This window comes from Mus musculus, chromosome Y, assembly GCF_000001635.26.
Source record: "Mus musculus strain C57BL/6J chromosome Y, GRCm38.p6 C57BL/6J".
NCBI classification, from domain to species: Eukaryota; Metazoa; Chordata; class Mammalia; order Rodentia; family Muridae; genus Mus; species Mus musculus.
In genome coordinates this window covers 872,693-897,565 of record NC_000087.7, presented here as the reverse complement: position 1 = coordinate 897,565, position 24,873 = coordinate 872,693, and the positions used below count along the sequence as shown (strand labels likewise).

At 42.0% G+C, this 24,873-nt stretch overlaps 1 pseudogene; it reads right to left on the bottom strand.

Moving 5' to 3' along the window:
• Rhoay-ps3 (ras homolog A translocated to the Y, pseudogene 3) lies at window positions 23,098-24,030 on the bottom strand (annotated as a pseudogene).

Here is a 24,873-nt window from a genome sequence, read left to right as displayed (position 1 = left end):
ACTGCACGCGAGCGCCTGCGCAGTAGAAAGCTAACAACCCGGAAGCAATTTGGCTGCGCTAAAGTGTCTGCCGGAACTCCCTCTTTATGAAAATAGTAACAGGGGTTCTCTTCTCTCTTCTCTTTCTCTTCTCTTCTCTTTCTCTTCTCTTCTCTTCTCTTCTCTTCTCTTCTCTTCTCTTCTCTTCTCTTCTCTTCTCTTCTCTTCTCTTCTCTTCTCTTCTCTTCTCTTCTCTTCTCTTCTCTTCCCTTCTCTCCTTTTTATTTTATTGGTTTTTTTTTTGGGGGGGGGAGAGGGGATTTTTTTTTTTTTGTCCTTACTCGACCAAGTGGCAAGACCTTGACTTTGTGGAAGTTAGTCGGTGACTATAATTCTAGTGCCCCAGTATTTCCATGCACATTATTTAACACTGTACTTGCTATGCATACATTTATTATAATATTTATACATATTCAAGATTAAATTTCACAACAATATCTTCCATAAAAAACTGAAATTTAGCCGGGCGTGGTGGTGCACACCTTTAATCCCAGCACTTGGGAGGCAGGATTTCTGAGTTCAAGGCCAGTCTAGTCTACAGAGTGAGTTCCAGGACAGTTAGGGCTACACAGAGAAACCCTGACTCGAAAAACGAAAACAACCAAATAACCAAACAACCACCCCCTCCCCCCAAATGTAATACCGGACATACTGTATGGAGAATAGGTATGTTATTTACATGCACAAGTACTGGTAAGTAAATCTTTTACTACATGAAAAACTAAGAAAACTTTCTGAGATACTCAGAAATAAAGTTTGTTGCTTTTTTAAGGTAGCAGACACAATTTTGAACAAACAGAAAACCATATTCTCTCTGGAAAATCATCATGACAGATTTTCTTCCTCTCTTTCTCTCTCTCTCTCTCTCTCTCTCTCTCTCTCTCTCTCTCTCTCTCTCTCTCTCTCTCTCTCTCTCTCTCTCCCTCCCTCCCTCCCTCCCTCCCTCCCTCCCTCCCTCCCTCCCTCTCTCTCTCTCTCTCTCTCTCCTCCTTTCTCTTCCTCTCTCTGTTTAAGCAAAGAATTCCACTATTTATGCTGAACAAGCTGTGTAGACCTCATTAAATTACTTTTTGCTTTTTAAACACCCTGTTCTACATTTCAGTTTTTAACTGTGTTTATAACTTTTTACATGTCTGTTACTAAGGGAAATCCAAGTACTTTGCAGTTTTATAATCTTCGAAGATTTTCCTTCCTTTTTTCTTTCTTTTGTCTTATTTTTGTTTCTGTTGTGCCTCAATAAAGTAGGTAAACACATCTGGTTGGTTTTCAACCCAAGATAAGGAAGGGGGTGGTGGAGGTGGTGGTGTCTATTTTACACATCAAAGCAGACCTAGCCTCCAGGTTCTCCCTATCTGGCACACCCTCCCTTCCCCCCTCCCCCATCTTGAACTTCCCAGCCCAGCGGCTGGGCTGTCCTTCTCCCAGTGGCTCTTCCCTATGCATTCCAGACAGTATGGTAGATCTTCTTCTCTTCTCTCTGCCTGGGTGCCCTTTTTCTCTTTTCCCCACCAACATACACTTCCCATGGCAACTTCTATAGCCTCCTTTTTTGAGGCCAGCACACTTACCCGAGAGCAGTTTCCCAGAAAACCTACATGTAATATAATCTAATTTGTATTAAGTTGGCTTATTTCACTGGCAGAGAAATAACCTATGAATACCTCAACACCACCTTTATACTTTCAAATTCATTATGTAATATCCTTTCTTGTATATTTTGAACAATATACACACAAAAAATCTTTCTCCTGAGTCACTCTCTGTCCCTGCAACTCTTAGCTCTGCCTCCCTTTTCCCTGTCCTCCTGCTGCACTTATATTTTAATGTTATTGGACAGAGAAAATCCTGCCACTGGCCTTGGACAACATGCTTGGTTATAGATGATGACTGATTCAGGCTTCATATCCCTCATTGCTATTAATCTTATCTAGGGTCACCTTCTTAGATTTCAGCGATTTTCCATTGCACAAAGTTTCTTTCTTTTCTTTTCTTTTCTTTTCTTTTCTTTTCTTTTCTTTTCTTTTCTTTTCTTTTCTTTTCTTTTCTTTCTCTTTTTTTTTCAAGACAGGGTTTCTCTATATAGCCCTGGCTGTCCTGGAACTCACTTTGTAGACCAGGCTGGCCTCAAACTCAGAAATCTGTCTGCCTCTGCCTCCCAAGTGCCCAAGTGCTGGGATTAAAGGTGTGCACCATGCCACACCAACACACCCCGCCGCAAAGTTTCTACCTTGACTGGAAAATGCATTCCAATTTTACTTGTCTTCCCCCACTATGATCTCCCTCTATCTTCACCACACAACATTCTTGTGTTCCCATCCCCTCTCATCATATCTCTCTTTCCAGAGAGATCCATTGGTCCCTGTTTGAGCCATCTTTATTTTGAGTCTCTCTGGGTCTGTGGATTGTAGCATAATTACCCTTTACTTTAGAGCTAATATCAAACTTATAAGTGAATATATACCATTTTTAAAAAGATTAATTTGTTTTATGTATATGAGTACACTGTCACTGTCTCTTCAGACACACCAGAAGAGGGTATCAAATACCATTACAGATGGTTGTGAGCCATCATGTGGTTGCTAGGATTTGAGCTCAGGACCTCTGGAAGATCAGTCAGTGCTCTTAACCACTGAGCCATCTCTCCACACACACACCCCTGTTTTTATACAGTTTCATTTGTATATAGTCTAAATAACCTTACATAGGGTGATTTTTTTTTTGTTTCCATCCATTTGTCTACAAATTTCATGATGTTATTTTTTTAACAGCTTCGTAATATTCCAGTATATAAATGTACCACATTTCTTTAACAAATCCTTGGTTGGGAACACCTACGATGTTTCCAGAGTTTCTATCTATTGTTAATAAAGCTGCTATAAACATAGTTCAGAAGATGTCTTTGTGATAGCATGGAGTGCCCTGTGGGTATATGCCCAGGAGTATTGTTGCTGGGAATTCAGGTAGACTGATTCCTGCTTTTCTGGGGAAAAAGTCATGGAAATCTCCTACCTATCACCCCTGTAAAATAAAAATAAAGAATCAGATTATATATTTAGAACATGTAAGTTGCACAAGATATATTTTATCATTCCAAAATATAGAGGATGAGGACCAAATAGACCAAAGGACTATTAAAAACCAGTTGGGCAAATTCTGCATCTCTATGTTTGATTTCAAAGTGTTTTTAGATCTCCATTCATCTTTGTTGATTATATTGGTTCCACACTCTGTTAGCAGAATACATTAACAGGTATGCCATGACTCTAGAATCTCCAAAATCTTGGGATCTGCAAGGCAATCCAAGCAAGGATTCAACAAAACCAATAGCTGATTCATAGAGAAAAACAAGATAGATATACCCTTAGCCAATCTAACTAAAGGACACAGAGATGGTATCAAAATTAACAAAATCAGAAATGAACATGGAGACTTAACAAGAGAAACTGAGGAAATTTTTTAAAAAATGAGGTCTTACTATAAAAGCCTATACTTGACAAAACTGGAAAATTTAGATGAAATGGACAATTTTTTAGACAGATACCACCACATAACAAAATTAAATCCAAAGTTAATCAAGATCAAGTAAACTATCTAAATACTCCTATAACCCCTAAGGAAATAGAAGCAGTCATTAAAAACCTCCCAATTAAAAAAAAAAAAAAAAAGCCCAGAGGAAGATGGTTTTAGTACAGAATTCTGCCAGACTTTGAAAGAAAAACTAATATTAACACTCCCCAAACTGTGTCACAAAATTGAAACAGAAGGAACACTACCTAATTCATTCTTTGAAACCACGGTCACTCTGATACCTGAAGCACACAAAGGCCCAACAAAGAGAGAGAACTTCAGATCAATTTTACTTCTGAATATTAGTGCAAAAATGTTCAATAAAGTTATTGCAAACTGAATTCAAGAACACATCAAAAACATCATTCTCCATGATCAGGTAGGCTTCATCCTAGGGATGCAGGGATGGTTCAATATGCAAACATCTATCAATGTAGTTCAGTATGTAAACAAACTGAAAGAAAAAAAAATCACATGGTCATCACATGATCATTCCATTAGATGCTGAAAAAGTCTTTGACAAAAACCAACACTCCTTCATGTTAAGCATCTTGGAGAGATCAGGAATTCACACCACCAATCTAAACAAAATAAAAGAAATAGACTGCAAGCCAACAGCCAACATCAAATTAAATGGAGAGAAACTTGAAACAATCCCACTAAAACCTGGCACAAGTTTGTCCACTCTTTCCTTATTTACTCAATATAGTATTTGGAGTTCTAGCTGGAGCAATTAGACAACTAAAGGAGATCAAGGGGATAAAAATTGCAAAGGAAGAAGTCAAGGTATCACTCTTCGTGGATGATAGAATAGTATAAATAAGTCACCCCCCAAATTCTACCGGAGAAGTCCTACATGTGATAAACAACTTTAGCAAAGTGGAGTGATATACAGTTAGCTCAAACAAATCAGGAGTATCCTTTATACAAATGACAAATGGGCTGGGAAAGAATTAAGGGAAACAACAACCTTCACAATACCACAGATACTATAAAATAGCTTGTGTAACTCTAACCAATCAAGTGAAAGATCTAGGGGCTGGAGAGATGGCTCAGCGGTTAAGAACACTGACTGCTTTTCCAGAAGTCCTGAGTTCAATTCCCAGCAACCACATTGTGGCTCACAACCATCTGTAATGAGGTCCGACTCCTTCTTCTGATGTCTGAAGGGAGCAATGGTGATGTACTCATATGCATAAAATAAATAAATTTAAAAAATCTTTTAAAAAGAAAAAAGTAAAAGATCTGTATGACAAGAATTTCAAGTCCCTGAAAAAAGAAAGTGAGGAAGTTAGAGGAGATGGAGAGATCTCCCATGTCCATGGATTGGTGCATTAACATAGTGAAAATGACCATCATATTGAAAGCAATCTACAGATTCAATGCTTAAAAATTCCATCACAATTTTCACAGAGCAATGTAAAGAGCAATTATCAACTTCACTGTAACCTCCCCCCACCCCCTCAGCCTGAAACCTGGCTGATCTGGTTTCACTGTTAGCTCGAAGAGAGCTTGGGGGTAGAGCCTGCCACCCTATCATTCTGCCACTCCCACTGCTACTGCCTGCTGCCTAGCTGTTCTGGACCTATCACGGGGTCACCTGAAACTGGACTCCAAGAATGATTTGGAGGGAATGGGCCTCTTCCCCTTCTTCATAACCCAGTGTTCTGGAATAGTAAAATTGAACCTTGATCAGACTGTTGTCTTGGTTTCATCTTTCTCGCGGCGCCTAGTTCCCTCTTCTCTTCCAGATTCCAAGATGCCTCCCAGACTAGAACTCAGACATGTGGGCCACTGGCCAACCGCAACACTTCACACAGAAACAAACAAACAAACAAACAAAAAACCCTAAACAAAACACAAAATGGATAGCCAAAACCATTCTGACAATGAAAGAAATTCTGGGAAATCACCATCTCTGCTCTCAAGCTGTACTACAGAGCAATGGTGATAAAAACTGCATGGTATTGGTACAGAGACAGACAAGTCAATCAAGGGGATAAAATCAAAACCCCAGAAAAAAATCCACATACCTATGGCACGTGATCTTTGATAAAGAACCAAAATAATACAATTGGAAAAAGAAAGCATCTTCAACAAATGGTGCTGGTCTAACTGGTGGTCTGCACTTAAAAGAATGAAAAGTGATCCGTATTTATCACCTTGTATAAAGCTCAAGTCCAAGTGGGTCAAGAACCTCAACATAAAACCAGAAACACTGAATCTAATTGAAGAAAAGTGAGAAATAGCCTCGAATGCTTGAGCCTTGAACAGAAAACCAATAGCTCAATCAACCACTGTTGAATGAGATCTCTTGAAACTGAAAAGCTTCTATAAGGAAAAGGACACTGTCAATAGGACAAAATGGCAACCTAAAGACTGGACAAAGATCTTCACTAACCCTACATCCAAAAGAGGGCTAGTATCCAAAATATATAAGAATCCAAGAAGTTAGAATCCAACAGATGAAACAATCCAATTAGCAAATAGGGTACAGAGCGAAACAGACAATTCTAAACAGAGGAATCTCAAATGGCCAAGAACCACATAAAGAAATGTTCAACATCTTTACTTGACCCGTCCAGCAGGTCCAGTTATTCGAGGGTCTCGAGGGGACCTTCTCCTAATAACTAAATGGGGGGGGGTAGAGAGAGATGAGGGTCTTGTGCGAATAACAACACGGAAACCGTTCTGGATTGCATCAAAACCCCAAATGTATTGAGAAAGGCCCAAGGCTTAAATGCACAAGCAAAAGGGGAAGTACAGATACTTATCAGTGGGAGGGGTGGGGCAATACAAGCAAAAGGAGAAGTACTTATCAGTGGGAGGGAGGCAATAGAATTGCACATTCTTAGGCAGTTACATGGGGAAGCAGGAACTTGGTGGTATCAGGGTAGGGTCAGGACATTGGCGATGATTTAGGGCTGGAACATCTCATGGTTGTTCTCGGAATCGATGTGTTGGTGGCCCGCTTTTGATCCTCTTTTCTTCTCGGGGAGAGAGGCCCAATTCTGAGATCAAGAGTTGTCTTAATAGCTCCCAACATCTCCCCTGTTTTAATATTTTTATAAAGGCATATTGTATAATAAATTTGTAGCCACGTTTTTAACGATCGCCTAAACGTCTGTTTGCTCACTGGGTGATTCTCTAAAACAATGAAGGACACAAGAACAAGTCATCTATGAGGCTTGAATTAACAGTTCCAGTCTGTTGGGTATAAACTGGGCTAGCCAAGGGATTTAGGAACGAAGCAAGCTCCGTGAGTAGAGGTAGAGGTCTGATCACAAGAGTGTAATGTTAGGGCCCATGTACAGGATTGACACTCAGGCCCACAGATTTTTACCCAGAGTAACCCTGACCTACTCCTGTGCCGTTTTTCTTGGGGGAAGGACCCTAGGGCACTCAACCTTCATGCAATCAGACATGCCTCTCAGAGACTAACAGCTTCCAGACTAATCTCTGTGCAGTACTTAGTCTTACAACTCTCATGGGCAACGGCTTTAAGTTCCAACTTTTCGATGTGTCTAGCCTGGGATGACTGTTTAGTTTCCAATGTGGGGAGAATGTATATTACCATGTCGGAAGCACAGACTACGGCAATCTATAAATGATTTATGGCATGAGACTGATGGCTGAATTTAGGGGGAGGGGAATGGTCTTACTTAAGCATTTTATGGAAATTGAGTCTCTCTCCCCGAGAAGAGGGTGATGAAGCGGCATCTACGTCTGACTCTTTTCTAGTAACCTGCTTGTTATCGCCAACATCCAGCCAATGGTAATGAACTGAAACAAATGCGCTTGAAAGAGATGAATCAATTTGAGATTTAACAAATCGGGTCAATTTCTGAAATGCCCAAGGACCGAAGGAAATCAATAATAGGAGTCCCAATAGAGACTCTAAAAGGGAGGGCAACAAGGTCAAAGCCAGGGGGAAGTTGAAAACCAGTTTTGGTAGTCCACCTTTCCCCTAGGCCATTGTAAATACGAGTGTATGGGTGTAACTATCTACTCTGGTTCCTCTTTAGGTCTTAAACTTCCTTTTTCCTAGTTGATGGTAAATTCCTGTGTAAGGCAGTGACCTAGCTTTTATTCAAAGTGATAGTGTAATGCCAGAGGCAATTCTGAATGTCACTGAATAGGCAACGTTCTTCCTGAATTCTAAGCCCATGGTCAGCTCAAGGACTTTCTAGGATGCTATATCCTGTCCTATGCTAAGATTACTAATTCTAAGATATCTTTTGCCTCCAGATTTTTATCTATATAATATTTTGCTCTGACAAAGCTATGGAAATATTCCTATGCTTATCATTAACAAAATGGGCAGTATGTAGCTGCTGATCTAAAGCTATGGTAGATACCTTTTTAAAGTTTGTATTCTCAGATTTTTAAAACCAAGGATCATTTTCTAACTCTAATAGGCAGCAAAACATAAGCAGGTCTCTTACAAAAACATAACAGTACATTCCTTATCTAAATTAGGAGCTACACAATTAGTTAATTGACAAGAATTACAATGAATATAAAAAGACTTGCCAAGATAGGCAATCTTAACTCTTAAAATTATCTAACAATAAGCATATAGGTAAGGTACACAAACTTTCATAGCTATAAGGAGCTGGCCTGAATGGCCAAAAACAGTGGCTCTGAAGAAAGCATCTTGTACATTCTCTGTACCAGTCTTTTTGCCTCACGAGTCAGCTTTTTTAGTTGTTTGTATTTTAAGTTGGCACTAGGTTGGTACTCCTTGCTGCAACCCATGGTGGAGATACGAAGTTTCTTTATCTGTTTGTAAGTGGCTGCTCTCCAATTTTTCTTCTTTTGTGCACTCAACACAGCTTTCTGGACACCACTGTCAGGGCACTCACAGGTCACAGGTCAGCCTGTCACATTGGAAGCTAGCATGCTCTTGTAGCATTCTGTGGAAAAAACAGAAACATTCCCCCTTTCCCCCATATTAAGTATCTGAACAGGATCATGGCATGTGCCAATAAGTGGATCCTTTTTATCTGTCCTAGACACTATATCTAGTTTTTTGTTTTTAAATAAAAATGTTACTTAAACAATGTGCACAGGGATATAATTTCCCCCCTTCTTTGTTTTTATAGAAGGTATAGTTTTTAAAGTTTTACAATACCTTGTCTTTGAGAATTATAAAATATCTCAGTAACATGTGTACCGTTAAATTGTTGACAACACATCTCAAATCTTTGGCTGTAATAGCCAGTTTTAATTTGATTTAGAACACCAAGCAAGCAAAAAAAAAAAAAAATCAACACAGGCAATGACTAACTATACTTTTAGTTGCTTTTCTTGTTAAAGTAGTTGTAATTAGAAAGACTAAAAAGGTATCAATAGTCATATGTGCATATATTTTTTTTAAATTAAAAATGAGTATCCATTTGCAATAATTGATTAAGTATAAGTCCTCGAGAATTAACACCAATGTGTGGAACAGGTAGAAACTGAGGACACTGAGAGTAAATCTTTACAATATGACATGCACATTTATTTATTTATTTAAAGTACCAAATTATTATTTTAAGCCATTACTAATTTGATGATGTAAAGAATGAAATTATATGGCCAATTATATTTGTATAAGATCCATAATCTACCTGGGATATAAATCTAGCGTGGCATTGCCTTAAGAGGTCTTTTCCAGGCAATCTTCAACATTTTAAAACACCATCTACAGCACATAATTTAATTATCTGTGCTGAAGCAGGTGGAAACTCAAAAGAATAAACATGTGATCCAATTCACATATACTTTTTTCTCATAGAAGGGTTGTTTTTAAATACAGTAAATGGGATATATGCATGCATGAATTTATAGAAGATACAAAAGCATGCATAAGCAATTTTTAACTTATTTTTAGGATGAGTATCAATTTTATTTAAAATGATGGTATGTAATAAGTCAAATATCAATATTTTGCAATAACCAATTGCTGTTTGGAACAAGGAATTCTTAATTAGCACCACAGCAGCCTTATAATAGGATGTTAAAACTCTAAGGTGAAGAAGAATGATTTTACATTAATGTTTTTTCTTGCCAAAGAATAGTTGTGGACATATTTAATAACAATAACTAGAATATGTAGCTAATATTTGATTACTACCAATTATAATCGATACCAATAGATTATAGAAGTTTCCTCTACTTTCTGTTAAAGCCTTTTTGGTTCTCACCAGTTAATTTGAATCTCACTTGATAGCACCTAACAAAGGCTTAGGTTCTCCTGTGCTGAGTTTAAGGTGAGGTCTTTAGCAATTAACATCTCCTGGAAGCTTTTGAAAATAAAAATTGAAGCAAATTTGTACCACAATTTTCCAGTATAATTAAAACCCTAAATATTAAAAATATTGCCTCTGAATCTTATGGAGCAACTATTCCCTAGAACTTTAAACTTTCCTTTAGAGGCATTAGCTAAAATATTTTTCACCCAGGAAACAATATACACTGAAAGATTTAAAGTCTTAGCTTCTTGTATTGAAGCCTGGACAATGAAAATTTCTTACATAATGTAAGACTATATTAGCCATACCTAGGGGCAAAACCCTTTAATGGTCACCAGTTCACTAGAAGTAAACTCTTTACAATTAACAGGATAAAAAAGGAAGAAATAATCTTTCAAATCTATAATAATTTTATATGAAGTAGGCAAGCTATCTTGTAATGCCTTTATAAGTTCTACAGCCTGATTGACCTTTTAAAAATCTTGAATTTAGACTTTATTATGAACACCACCTGGGTAGATCTGGAAAAAAAAAAAGTTGTTTAGCTGAAAAGAAATCCCCCTGAAGGCAGGGAGGGGTGAAGTTTCAAGAACTTCCCTAGGTGCAGTCTGCAAAACACAAGAAACGTTGCACAAGCTTCCCTGAGGCTGCTCTAAGCTTAGTATCAACCCAAATATATATATTTTCTAATCTGAGCATTTTGGCCTTCCTGTAATAAGGACCGATTTTAGAGGAACAATTTAACTGTCTATGCCTCTAATTTTTGATACCCTTTCTTAAGGATGATTACTCTTATAATTATCTTAATTACAATATACAGGTGAATTAAAGATCTTAAATTTGAAATCAAACTGCAAGCTGCAGTCAATGGAACACTGGCAATTTTAACCATAATTTTTAAGTTTCCGTTGCAATATTAGAATATATCTATAACTTTTGGAAAGCAAGACCCAATTTTAAACAATTTATTCTCCTTAAAATCAATACTAGAAACATCACTATCACGTTATGAAGTTTGGCTGCCAATTCATGAATGCATGACAGTGTAAATTTTAATGTTCCATTAAGGAGACATTGTTTTAAAATCTTATCTCTATAAGTCTACTTTTTAGGATAAGAATTACATAAAATATTATCTCAATTTAGAAGTATCTTTAGGGGCCTAGTTTTCTGGGCTGGTTTATGCCAGGTGCTTTTGTTAAAAATGACTCTAGCCCCGAGTTACTACTTAAGCTAACTTTGTAACCAGTGTTATACCTTTTTAATCATACCTAAATAACTTATAAGCCAATTCTCTATGACGAAGATATGCAGATCATATTTATACCTTTAAGACCAATCAAAAACCAAATGAAGTGGCTACACAAATCTTATAAATTTAGATCAAAGAATTTTACTTTTTATAGCTATGCTTATAAGATAAAACACACTTTGTCATTTGCTAAACACAATAATCACAAAATTGTAGAGAATTTTTTAGGAAAAAACAACTATCAGCTTATTTGCCTTAGAACTAAGAGGTTGCAGATTCCTTTTTTTTAAAAAAACAAGTTTTTCAGTATGACCTCTCCTGCTGTGATTGATTTTGACTAAAGGGAGGGGCCTCTCAGCTTCAGTTGTGCAAACTGAGAGTGAATCAGCAGGTAAAGTTTTAACCATTTTTTTTTCAACATGAAACATAAAACAGTCAGTCATTCAGACAACGAAACAATCATTCAGACAACGAAACAGAAAACATACATGAATTGACATGATTGGTGCACAAAACATAGACAATAGAAAGAGGGTAGAGAGCTTCTCCTGTAGGGTCCAGAGAGAATAAAACAGAGTGTCCCCCTATTTCTTTCTCTCTCTCTCTCTGGGAGAGCTCTAAAATCCATTTTTCTTTTATCCCTTCCCTTCCTTTCCTGCTTGTACGAGGCAGGTTGTCAAACCAAGATTAAAATCCAAAATTTTCTAACAGCTTCTGGCAAGCATCTAAAACTTGTAATTTATTTAATCTGAGAGTAATTTTTTGAGAAAACACACAATCTCTATACACTAAATGTTTCAAATAGCCTAAAAGTTTACCATGCTAAATCTTTTTTGAAGTCATCATCAGTCCACACTTAAGTATTTTATAGCCATCTGCAAAAACGCTCTCTATTTTCTGCAACCAACAAAAACACCATTGACAAAATGAATGATACATGTTTTAGGAAATGATTTATTAACTTCCAATAAAACCTAATCTATGAATTTTTTGACACAATGTAGGATTGGGGAATTGCAAATAAGGTAACAGTAAGAATTGAGCTATATTTTAACCTTTATGAAGTCTCTTTAAAACCTATTTTTATTTACTTTAAACGTGTTATTGCAAATCTCTAGCAAGGGCCTCGGCAGAAGCACACATTATCTCTTTGTGTCTTATCCAACAAGGCTAAAGCAGAAGCATTCAATATAGACCACAGTATATCAGTGGAAGAGCCCTCCCCCCTCCCCACTCACCTTAGTCTAGGCCCACGGAGGCCTTGGTTCATCTAGGTCTGAGTGCTCGGCCACGGGCGGGCCTGCGGTGGCAGAGTGTTCTTGCTCAGACACGCTGCCCTAGGCCACAGAAGCCCCCAAGGCCCAGCTTTGGCCTTCAGGTCTAGCGGGTGGTCTAGCTGCCTTGAGGGTGAGGGCTCCTGGCATCTGCAGGGTAAGGACCGAGGCTGCTCTCGGGCCCCTCGGGCTCACCTGGTGCGGGCCGAGGCCATGAGGGGCCTGGGGCAAAGAAGGCCACACTCCCGAGCTTGCTGTGCTCTCTGCTGGAACCCTGCACAATCTCTCGTGGGGGATAGGGGGTTGTCTGCAGTTGTTATTAGGGGAGATGGGCCTCGCAGGGGGGCCCTCTGGCCGTTTCCCTGGACCGCAGTTACTAGGGTGCTCTATCTTTGAGTAGGGAATTCTCTAGCAAAATGTCCAGGTTGGTTGCATCTATAGCAAGTTTTTTCTCCTTTATTTAGTTGTAGAGCAGCCCCAATGGCCAGGTTAATAGACTTAGAAACTTGTTGAGAAAACACATCTACCTCATTTCAAAGCTTGATCATACCATTTATATCTAAACTTTTGGTTTTACTTCTCAGGGCAGCCCTAAACTCTGACTTCAAAGTTAAATATTGGTCTCTAGTGAGGACAGACTGAACAACTTTATTCCATTCACTGGGTATCAAGTAGCCTTCTCCTGCTAAACCTTCTAATAGAGATACTGTGCACCGGCCACTTAGTTTCACTTTTGCGAGAGGGCAATCGGGAGTTTTCTAAAAAATCTTCAGTAAGGGCTAAGAGGCAAGCACCTTCTCCACCCTCTTCTGCCTGTTTAAGGAGATCTCTGATGACTCCCCAATTGCTAAAAAATGACTCAGGGACATCTTTTCCTTGTTTTATTAAACTATTGATTTCTTTGCCTACTTTATTCTAAGTTAAAGGGTGTATTTCAGAACCATTCAATACCAGTCATGGACATCTCTTGTCCACAAAACAAAAATATTTTATTAAATCCCTTTTTTTAAACTCTTATCCCTCTCTCCTTAAGAGAACCCTTCATCTCTTGAATAAAGACTGCTCTTTGGACAGAACCTTCCCCATAGTTAATGGGACAACAACTGAATGCCTAGGCTTACCTCTCCGACGTCCGTCCACAACACTCGAGCAAAATGGCAGGGACTGTCCCACTGTCTGCGCGGTCATTTACTCACCAGGAAAATGCATATCAAAACGACCCTGGAATTCCATCTTACACCAATCAGAATGGCTAAGATAAAAAATAGATAGATAGATAGATAGATAGATAGATAGATAGATAGATAGATAGATAGATAGATAGATAGATAAACCTCAGGTGACAGCAGATGCTGGCAAGGATGTGGTGTAAAGAGAATACTCCTCCATTGCTGGTGGGATTGTGAGCTGGTACAACTACTCTGGAAACCAGTCTGAAGGTTCCTCAGAAAACTGGAAATAGATCTCCCTGAAGACTCAGATATACTGCTCCTGGGCATATACCCAAAACATGCTCCAGCATGCCACAAAGACACGTGCTCCACTATATTCATAGCAGCCTTATTCTTAATACTCAGAAACTGGAAGCAACCTAGATTGTCCCTCAACTGAAGAGTGGATATTAGCCGAATACCCATGGTACAGAATACCCATGATACTGCCCACAGTCCGTAAGAAGTTAAACAAGAAGGAAGGCCCAAGTGAGGCTGCTTTAATCCCACTTAGAAAATAATCTTTGGAGGCTGAGGGAGGGAGGAACCTGAGTGGGAGAGAGGAGGAGGAGGAAAAAGGGGAGAACAGGATCAGATGTTGGGGGAAAGACAGGAGAGAAGCCCAGAGAGCCAGGAGAATGAATGGAAATATGCTGCTGGCAGAGGTGGGGGATAGAAGGTGGGGCGTGGGGGGTAGCCTCTAGAAAGTCCCAGAGATCTGGAGTGTGAGAGGTGCCCAGGACTCAATGTGGGTGTCCTCAGCCAAAATGCCCAACAGTCAGGAGAATGAACCCATAGAGACCACCTCTAGTAGTCAGACAGGGTCACCAGTGGAGGGATGGGGACACTAATCCACCTTCAGATTCTTGAGCCAGAATTGTTCCTGTGTAACAGAAATGCAGAGACAAAAATGGAGCAGAGACTGAAGGAAAGGCCATCCAGTGACTGGTCCAACGTGGGATCCATCCCACGAGCGGGCACCAAACCCTGACATTATTACTGATGCTATGCTGTGCTTATATACAGAAGCCTAGCATGGCTGTCCTCTGAGAGGCTCTACCAGCATCTGACTGAGACAGATGCAGATCCTTACATCCAACCATTGGACTGAGGTAGGGGTCCAGTATGGAAAAGTTAGAAGAAGAATTAGAACTACTGAAGGATGGCAACCAATGTTGTCAACTCACCTGGGCCCCTGGTAGCTCCCAGAGACTGAGCCACCAACCAAAGGCCCCCAGCACAGATGTAGAAGTGGACTGACTGCCTTGTCTGTCCCCAGTGGAAGAGGATTCACTCAAACTTGTAGAGACTAGATACCCCAGGGAAGGGGGATACCCAGATGTGGGGGCATCCTATCAGAGGCAAATGGATAGGGAATGGGGAAAAAAACTCTAGGAAAGGGGACTGGGAGGAGGCAACCTTAGGGTGTAAATGAAGAAAATAATTAATTTTAAAAATGTAAAAACAATAAAATAAAAAACTAAAATATTAACCTATGACCTCCTGGGGGATGGGTTTGGGGGTTACAGACTTAAAAAGATTAAAAATCATTAAAATGGATTAAAAATATGTCTCTCCTTACTTAAGGTCTATTTGGGCTAACAGAGACTGCTTTAACGATATATGTCTAACCTCACTTTTGCTGGCATTATTACAATATAGCTATGTTTTATAAACTAAGTCATACAGCAAACTGTTATGTTACATAATGACACCACATAAAGATCAAAAATTCCTCCAGTCTCTTTATAAGTTATGTTTATAAGTTAAAAAGCCTTATTTTGACACTAAGAGAGCTTCAATATAAAATTATTTTAAAGCTATACCCAAGAGAGATGGAACAAAAAGTTATAGTCTTATAAAAGCTACTAAATTATTATAAACTTTCTTTTAGGAAAAAGAAAGATTTATTTATTTTATTTATATGAGTACACTGAAGCTGTCTTCAAACACACCAGACTGTGCCCAATGCCTCCTTACATTGATCCAGTCACCAGTCTGGAAGCGGTGGGTGGGTGGGTGGGGGGTGTCTCTGGCATCTTTGGAGCATTTAAGGCAGACAGTTTGGGCTGCCTTAAATCTCATGTTGAATTGACTGAAGGGCTTGGAGCCTCAAGAAGAGGTTCCTATCAGTGAGTTGGAATACCTCTAGGGAGGGCCCACTCAGTTGACACTAAGGGAGCTGGAGTACCAAACAGGATCTCAAAAGGGGTCAGGTTAACATTTTAACCCCCTAGTGGTTAGGGGGTGTTCTGGGCTTGGAACAGGGTCAGTCCGATCCAGTCTCCAAGGTCAATTTAGTCTCTTTTAAGGTTCTGTTCATTCTCTCTACCTGCCCTGAGATCTGAGGAGCTTCCAATTAGTCCCTAGTGTCTCTGCCAATCCCTGACTTACCTTAGAGACAAAAGTAGGACCATTGTACAATCCAATTACCTTGGGCACTCTGAACCTCTGAAAAATTTCCTCTAACATCTTCTTAGCTACCACAGTAGCTGTTTCCTGCTTGGTGGGGAAAGCCTCAACCTGTCCAGAGAAAGAATCTACAAATACTAGAAGGTATTTGTACCATATTTTCCTGGCTTAACTTATACCAATATACTCTAGGCCATTCTTTCCTAGGTCTTTTGTCCTGTTTACTCTTGGCATTTACTCTAAGCACTCACCTAGTGGCATAACTTACACTGTTCTACTATCTCTCTAGCCCAGAACCTGAGGTCTATTATTTATACTTTAGGTCCCTTAACTGCTCATACGAGATTTCTATCCCCTAAATGAGTCCATCAGTGCATTTGGCCTAGTAAGTCTTTTGCTTGCTTTCTGGGGAGTATAGTTTTTCCTTTTTTGTGTGTGCACCACTGTCCTTCCTTTTCTAGGTAGTAATTGGTAGGGTGGCTAGCAATCTGTGTCCTTTCTTCTTCAGTATATTCTAAGTGAGGTCTTCCCTTAGTCCAGTCCCATTTCCCAGCACGTGTTTCTTGCAGGCCCATAAAAAGGATAGGCCCTTGCATAGCCACTTCTCATACCACTTGATCTTCTTGGTTATTGCCTTGGGCCACTGAATCTTTTCCCTTGTGATGTCACAGTTGCTGGCTTCATCGGGGCATCTAAGAGATCCAAGATTTCCCGCTTGTTTCTTTTCCCTCTGATGTGAGCAGTCCTTTCTCTTGGTATATAGCCTTGTGGGCATGGGCTGTGGCAAAGGCATACCTGCTATCTGTGTAGATGTTAATCTTTTTGCCTGCCCCCAGGTCCAAGGCTTTGGTCAGAGCTATCAGCTCTGCCTTTGGGCTGACAGTCCCTGAGGATGTAGTTCCACTCAGACTACCTGTCCTCCATCCACAGTGGCAGCCCCTGCCTTGTGTTGTCCCTCCACCAGGTAGCTGCTGCTGTCAGCGAACCAGGTGCCTTGGCATTAAGGAGTGGCTGAGCTGACAGGTCCTTTCACCGTCCCTGGTCCTCAGCTAGAATCTGCTAGCAATCATGAGTGAGGGTTGAGGGCCAATGATGACATAAAGGTCACCTGATCTGAATTTAGCAGAGTCTGATAATGAGTCATGTGGGCCTTGGTAAGCCATCGATCCAGGGATTGGTGAACTATGCTCTCAAAAGTATGGGGAGCTGTCACAGTCAGGTTCTGCTCCAGAGTCAATTTGTCAGCATCTTTAGCTTAGAATTGCCACCACCGACACTATCCATAGGCAAACAGGCCACTCAACAGTGACAGAGTCTAATTTATTTGACAGGTAACTGGGCACAACTAGGGACCCAGTCACTGAGTGAGCACCCATTGGATCTCCCCCCCCTCCCCCCCGTTCTCAAGTGGAAAGATATACTAGCATCAGGCAGTCCTAGAGCAGGGGCCTCAAGCAAAGCCTGCTTAATCGTGTCAAAGCCTGTTGCTCTTTTTCCTCCCAATAGAAGGGCTGTCCATTTTTAGTCAAGGGGTGAGGGTGGGAAGCAGCCAATTCAGCAAATCCTGGGGTCCATAGTCAGCAGAACCCAGCTGTGCCCAGGAATTCCTGTGCCTGCTTGGAGCTCTGCAGAGGAGGGATGTGCAGGATGGTCTCCTTTCAAGCCATCGGTGGCCATCTTTCAGCAGGTAACCTAAATAACTTACTTTTCTCTGGCAGATTTGGGCCTTCTTGGCTGAGGATCTCTATCCCAGTGTTCCCATCTCCTCCAAGAGGTATTTAGTCCCCTCTAGACAGTCCTCGTTAGTCTTGGACCCCAGGTTTCTTCACAGGCAGGAGGGGAGTATTTGAAGCCAATTGGCACTTCCACAGGATTCCTTGTTCTAGGAGCCTGGTAATTTGGGGCCTGATTTCGTCCCAGGCCTCCCTTGACATTGGATATTGGCGCACATACACTGAGGAGGCTTGGTCTCCACAGGTATGGTGGGCTGGTTGGTGGCCCTTCCAGTCCCTGCCATCTCAGCCCAGGCCTGGGGAAAGGCCTTGAGCCACTACTCTAGGTCCTGAGTTGCCCTGTCCGAGGTCTCAAACAACTTGTTTTCATCCTCTAGCTTGGGTATCAGGACTTGGAGTTGTTCTCCCTGTTATGGTAGACTTTCTCAGCAACCTGCACTAAATCCCTCAATGGCTTATCCTGCAGTCCCTCTAGCCTCTGAAGCTTTTTCCTGATATCTCTACTAGCCTGGTCTATAAATGCTATAGTCACAGTAGCTTTCTTTGTGCTCCCTGCTGCTGGGGTGTATACTGATGGAATGTCTCCATGAGTCACTCTAGAAAGGCAGCATCCGACTCATCTGATCCCTGTCTAACCTTACGTACCTTGGTCAAATTTGTGGGTCGTCCTCGTGCAGCCCTCTTGACACCTGCCAATGGAGTTTGGTGGTAGACCTTCAGATGCTCCTTACCTTCTGCCATATTAAAATCCCAGTAAGGTTTAGCCAGAGGAAGTCCACTGTCAGTGACTACCTGGTCTGTCGGTGGTGCCCCTGTGTCTGCGGGGTCATTTTTTTCTGGCTTCCAGCATTATAAATTAAACAGTCTCAGAGATTAATTGGCCCCTTGGAAAGGGGGTGGGGGTGGGGGTGGGGTTTGGCTTTCCAATTGTTTAAGTCAGCCAAAGAAAAGGGCCAATATTGCATAACCTGATTGCCCTTTTCTAGAGGCCCATATGTCTTCAGTGGGAGAGCCATATTGGTATCAGGAGAAGTTGCTCTCAGACTTCAGATTCCCATGGCAGGACCAGGAAGTTGGAGGTCTCCTCCCTCTCCACCCTCTGGTAAAATGGGGTTGGGGGTACAATGACAAGGGTCCCATATTGGCTGAGGGTCCCAGAGTCAGTACTGGCACTGGCAGGACCATCAGGGCAAGGGTAGGGGGATATGGAGGAGGAAGGTCTTGGCAGCAAGAGGGTCTTGGAGGATCAACTTCTTCTCAGGTCTGGATCTCCTCAAGTGTTTCCTTCTTTCTGACAGCTAGAACCAGTGAGGTGGATCTTGAGGAAAGAAAGGCTTTTATCCTTGAGGCTGGGGATGGGGCAGTCCTCCACTAGATTCTTCCAGGTAACTATATAGGGCACTTGGTCTGGGTGCCCAAGGGATCCTGGCCTAAAGACTTTCTCCTCTACTGCTTTGACCATCTGCAAGTCGAAGGTTCCTACATGGTGGCTACCTTACTTTTAAGGTGGACCATTTGGAGAAGCAGAGAGTAACTAACTCTCCCTTCTTTACTACTACTGACAAGTTTTCTACTCCAGTGGTTAACTAGGATTTTTAATGGGATAGATTCAGTCTGTCCAATGTCTAAAAATGTCGTCAGTTTAAGTCCAAGAACATAGACCTAGGTAACCAACACCAACAAACAGAGAAAGACAATCAACACACAGAGAGTCCGCTCCTGCCATGGGCAGAGTTACAGACAGTTCATCCCTTCCACGTTCGCAGAAACCAAGTTATAACAAGACTCAGCTCCTGCCAATATTGTCTTGCCTTTCCCAAAAGGAGCAGAGCCCTCTCAATCCCCTCCGAGGGCCATGAAGCATCCTCCAGGCGTTAAGGCACATCTGACCACTGCACTTGACCTCACCAGACATGGTAGGCTCTCCTCTCCTTTTCTTCCCCCCCAACCCCCTCCATTGCTTGCAAGCAAACCGAAAGTTCAGACAGACTTACAGACCCAGATTTTGACAAACAGCAAGACAGACAAAACGTCGGTACCTGCTCAAGCTGTTCCTCCAATTCACCATTCTCCAGTGTGTCCTCACAGTGGGGTGACTTCCTTAACACACACACACACACACACACACACACACACACACACACACACACACATATACAATTAATACATAATTAAATGCCTAGATTGGGCAGATCTAGAACTGTACTAACTTATTCCCCTGCTATGTGGCCTTTTATAGCTTGCTGTTTCTCCTGGCCATGAGGTTCAGGTGCATCGGGGCTTCCCCCTACTCTGACTTCTTCCTCTCTCCTTTCTCTCTCTACCTGGCACCCCATCTCAGAGCTTCCAGTCCCACCTTCCCACTTCACTGCCCAATCAATCACAATCAATCACTTTTATTGACCAGTTAAAATGGGCAGAAACTTCACATGGCATCATCACCCCTCACCCTGCTGGCTCTGAGTCTCTTGGGCAGGTCCTTCTCACCCGAGAAGGGACGAGGACAGTAAGTTTCCAGGTTCCCCAGGCAGGACGGGTGGGGCCGAAGGCCCTGCAGCTTGAGCAGCCTGAGGACAGAGAGAGGGAGGATAAGGGGAATGGGAATCAAGAAGGAGACAATCAGTATCCGTAGTGGGGAGAACCTCTTTCTTGGGCCTGTTCTGCAGGGCGAACAAGGATTGGCATAGCTGTTGGTCCTGAAAAGAAAACAAAAGGGCGAACCCACAAAGGAGCATCAGTGACCAGATCTTTCCACATTATGATATATGGGATCTGGTCGGTGTTGCTCTTAGATCCAGAGCCAAAAATATGCCTCTTGACAGCCAATATAAGAGGCAGAGAGAAAGGACCCTCAGGAGGCCATCCAATCAGGAAGGAGGGCCACTCTGAGAAGCAAAAAGTAATCCATTTATTTTTCTTTACTTCTACTGAAAGATTGTGAGCTCTAGTCTTAACCTCCTTCCAGTGTTGTAAGTAAAGCTAAGAGGGGTGGAAGGTCCATGTCCCAATCTGTCCAAAAATAACGTCAGTCCTAGTCCACACACAAAAAGAGAAATGAAAAATAAAATACCAGTGTGCTCCTGCCATGAGTACCACAGAAGACACACTGAATAACTTGGTAGTGGTCTCTTTGCCACTAACCCCAGATGAAGTCAAACTCTCTTGGATCCGACTTTCTGCTGAGAGTCTGGAGCATCCCCCAGGACTCTACTTGCCAGGGCGGCGTTATGGCACGTCTACCAGCCCCTTCTGGCAACTCCTGACAGACAACTCCTTCATGGAGTCTTCAGAACCAAAACCAAGCTGATCAGCAGCTGATTAGAGTCAGAGAAAGTAGAGAGGCACACACAAGACAAACATGGTAACTGCTCAAGCGGTCCTCTGATCTCCAGTCACTGGTCCTGGAGAAGGACAGCCCTTTTCTCTTCCTCTCTCCCAGCCATCTGAATAGTCTCCATACTCTGACTTAAAACATTTATTAATATTCTCCGCTCTACTCCTTAGCACTGTTCTCATTCTGTTGTATAAAATCTTTTAAGTCCTTTCCCAAGCCTCCTGGGTTTTTCCCCAGGGCACTGTTTTCTGTGTTGTTGTTGTTGTTTTGTGAAGACATAGCAAATGAAGATACAAATGAAACTTAAGATAGTAGTAATGATATCTTGCAAAATGTACATTTTCCTTTAAATCCACCCTTTTCAAATATTCAAAATAACATCACATACAATCCAAGAGCAGTTTGCCATCTTTTGCTGTTTTTTATTTTCTTCTTTAGAAAACTGCCTATATACTATTAGTTGGAGAAATTAACTGGTTCAGAAAGAAGTATAGTCAGCTGGAGAGGAGAGGTCCCTCTAGCCCCACCCAAAGCAACCCATAAGAACTGGTGGCTCCTCTGGGAGGCAACTTGGATATAGAAAGGAGCACTGTGACTTAGAGCTAGATCCTGAAATCCACCTTAGAAGGGCTATGCCACCTCCAAAGTATAAATGCTTCAGGGGTGAAACCAAATTCCTGTTTATTTAGCCTAGTCTGGAAAGGAGTACTGGAATGATATATAGGGCAGAATAGGGGAGGTATGGCCATATTTTATCAGAGAAAGTGACAAATTGGGAATTTTAAAACTGAACTTTCCATCTGACTTTTTTTCCAAATGTGCTTTAAAAAAAGAGAGGAAGGAAGGAAGGAAGGAAGGAAGGAAGGAAGGAAGGAAGGAAGGAACAGAAGAAGCAGCAGCAGCAGCAATACAGTTTCTGTGGGAATCACAAATATCAGTATTAGGAAATCTAATTATAAAAATATACTGCATCTAGTCTGGGGCAGATATACTTATTTTTTGGTAACATACATTAAGTGGCACAATTACACAGTGACTATAAGGTAAATAACATGAGACTACAGAACTGTGTAACTCTGCTACAGCTGCAGTGGTCTTGGGCATTTCTGGCTGAGCAAGTTTGCAAAAAACTGGATGCCCATCCCAGAGCTCTGCTGGTGGAGTCTGTTCAGAAGTAAAGCTTTGAAGTAGTGACTCACAAGAATTCTTGCAGCTGACAGAAAATAGGCAGGATATGTTTATTATTAAGTAGTTATAGCCCAGTTTACAAAAGTTACCAACTGCTTCTCTTTCTAGAAAGAAGCAAGAAGTTAAGAAATTCTTTGAACACATGAACCTCAAGAAGAAGGAAGACCAAAGTGTGGACACTTTGATCCTTCTTAGAAGGGGGAACAAAATACCCATGGAAGGAGTTACAGAGACAAAATTCGGAGCAGAGACTGAAGGAATGACCATGCAGAGACTGCCCCACCTGGGGATCCATCCCACAAGCAACCACCAGACCGAGACACTAGGCAGATGCCAACAAGTGCTTTCTGTCAGGAGCCAGATATAGCTGTCTAGTGTCTCGGTGCTTGACAAATACAGAGGCAGATGCTCATAGGCAACCATTGGATGGAGTCCAGAGTCCCCACTAAAGGAAATAGAGAAAGTACCCAAGGAGCTGAAGGGGTTTCAGTCCCATAGGAGGAACAACAATATGAATTAATGAGTACCCCAAGAGTTCCCAGGGACTAAACCAACAACCAAAGAGTACATATGGTGGGACTCATGGCTCCAGTTGCATATGTAGCAGAGGATGGCCTAGTCGGTCATCAACAGGAGGAGAGGCCCTGGGACCTGTGAAGATTCTATGCCCCAGTATTGGGAATGCCAGGGCCAGGAAGTGGGAGTGGGTGGTTGGGTGAGCAGGGTGGGGGATGGGGAATGGGATAGGGTGGATTTCAGAAGGGAAATGAGGAAAGGGGATAAAATTTGAAATGTAAATAAAGAAAATATCTAATAAAACAGAAAACTTAAAAAAAAAACCCACAGAACTTTAAATTAGCGGCTAGTGTCAGGTGGAGTACAGTGAGGGCAGTTAGAGCAGTGTCGGAAGGACTCTGTCTGGTCAGAGAGGTTGGGCATCATTAATAATCATGCTTGGCCTGTAAATACTGGTAGTAAGATGACTTCTGATTTGCAATCTTAGGTAAATTATAGATTAATGAAAAGACCAGTAAGCAGACACCAAGATTAATAACCAGCACTTGCAATTAACTGCAAGAGGCTATGCTTCACAAGGCTTCAGAATATGAGGCACCCAGACTTGTTCTTCTCACGTCTAGCTTGCAGAGGAGCTCTTGAGGCTATCTGTGAAACCCCTCTCCTTCCATCACTGGTGTTCTTGCTGAACACACCATGTACTCAAAAACGCCAATCCTGTTTGCCATATCTCTGCCTTTGTCAGGTTTTACCAGCTCCTCCTTTATTTTGGCTAACTCCCATCTTTGTGCTCTTCATTCTGAAGATCCTTCCTGTTCACAATTAGGATGATGGTAACATTTGGACAGAAATGTTTGACTTCTGGAGTCCATTTTTCTGGGATGTTTTCTAAACTATCAGTGCTGTCAATGGAAAAACACATCAGTATAACATCAGTGTCTGGGTAGGAGAGAGGCCTCAGGCAGTCATAATCTCCCTGTCCAGCTGTGTTCCATAAAGCCAACTCTACCTGCTTTCCATCCACTTCAATATCTGCACATAGTTTTCAAACACTGTGGGTACATAAACTTCTGGAAACTGGTCCTTGCTGAGGACTATGAGCAAGCATGTCTTATTCCACAAGCTCCAATCACCAACAATAATCGTCCAGATGGCAGCCATCACTTATGAAGGTGCTGAAAACACACAGCTTCTGGGATGCAGTTGCACAAACTACCTGGAACGTCTCAGATGCAAGGCTCAAGGCGACTACTCCGAGGACGGCCTTTTTGAACTGAGGATGCCTGTCCTAGAGTCCGGGATTCTGCCAGTTCACCAGTCCACAGGTAAGTGAGTCCGCAGGTCCGCTGATCCGCGGGTCAGCGAGTCCAACAGTTCCCGATTCAGCCAGTCTTCCAGTCCAGGAGTTCTGAGACAAGGACTAGCAGCTCCTTGGCAGACAGACTAAAGAGAGAACTGCTGTGTGTGCGGGGGTGGGGTGGGGTGGGGTGGGGGTAGGGGAGGAGAGCGCGAGTGGTCTTCCTTTTATTTTTATTATTATTTTCATTTCAAGTGTTAACCCTTTTCCGGGTTTCCCCTCTGGAAGCCCCTATCCCATCCTCCCTCCCCCTGCTTCTGTGAGGTGTTCCTCCAACCACCTACCCACTCCCTCCTCCCTGCCCTATCAATGTGGAATTCTTATTCTTGATCCTGGAGCTTCTTGTTCCTTTGTCTGCCTCCCTCTGGTGTTTGATAGAGGACATTGCAGTCCTTTCCGATTCTTTTTATGCTGGGCCAGAAGCTGAATGTCTTTACTTCTGAGCTTTAGCGTGTCTTTTGTCTGGGCTGCTGCCTGCAGCATGTGTACCACTGATCTCAGGCAGCCTACAACACAAGCAGTCGGGAGAAGGGGTCTGGCTGCACAGTGTCCTATACAAACTCGGGGATAAGGAAACCGGGCAAGAGAAGCCTGAAGTCTGACTAGATGCCCAGATCAGACCCCTGTGCCTGTGAGAAGGATTTGGAAATTTAGCTGCATATTTTGCAGCTGTTGATCCTCAGCTGTGAAGGCTGCATCTCAGGCAGCAGGCCCCAGGGTCCCTGGTCCTTCTCTCAGCCTCAGACAACCC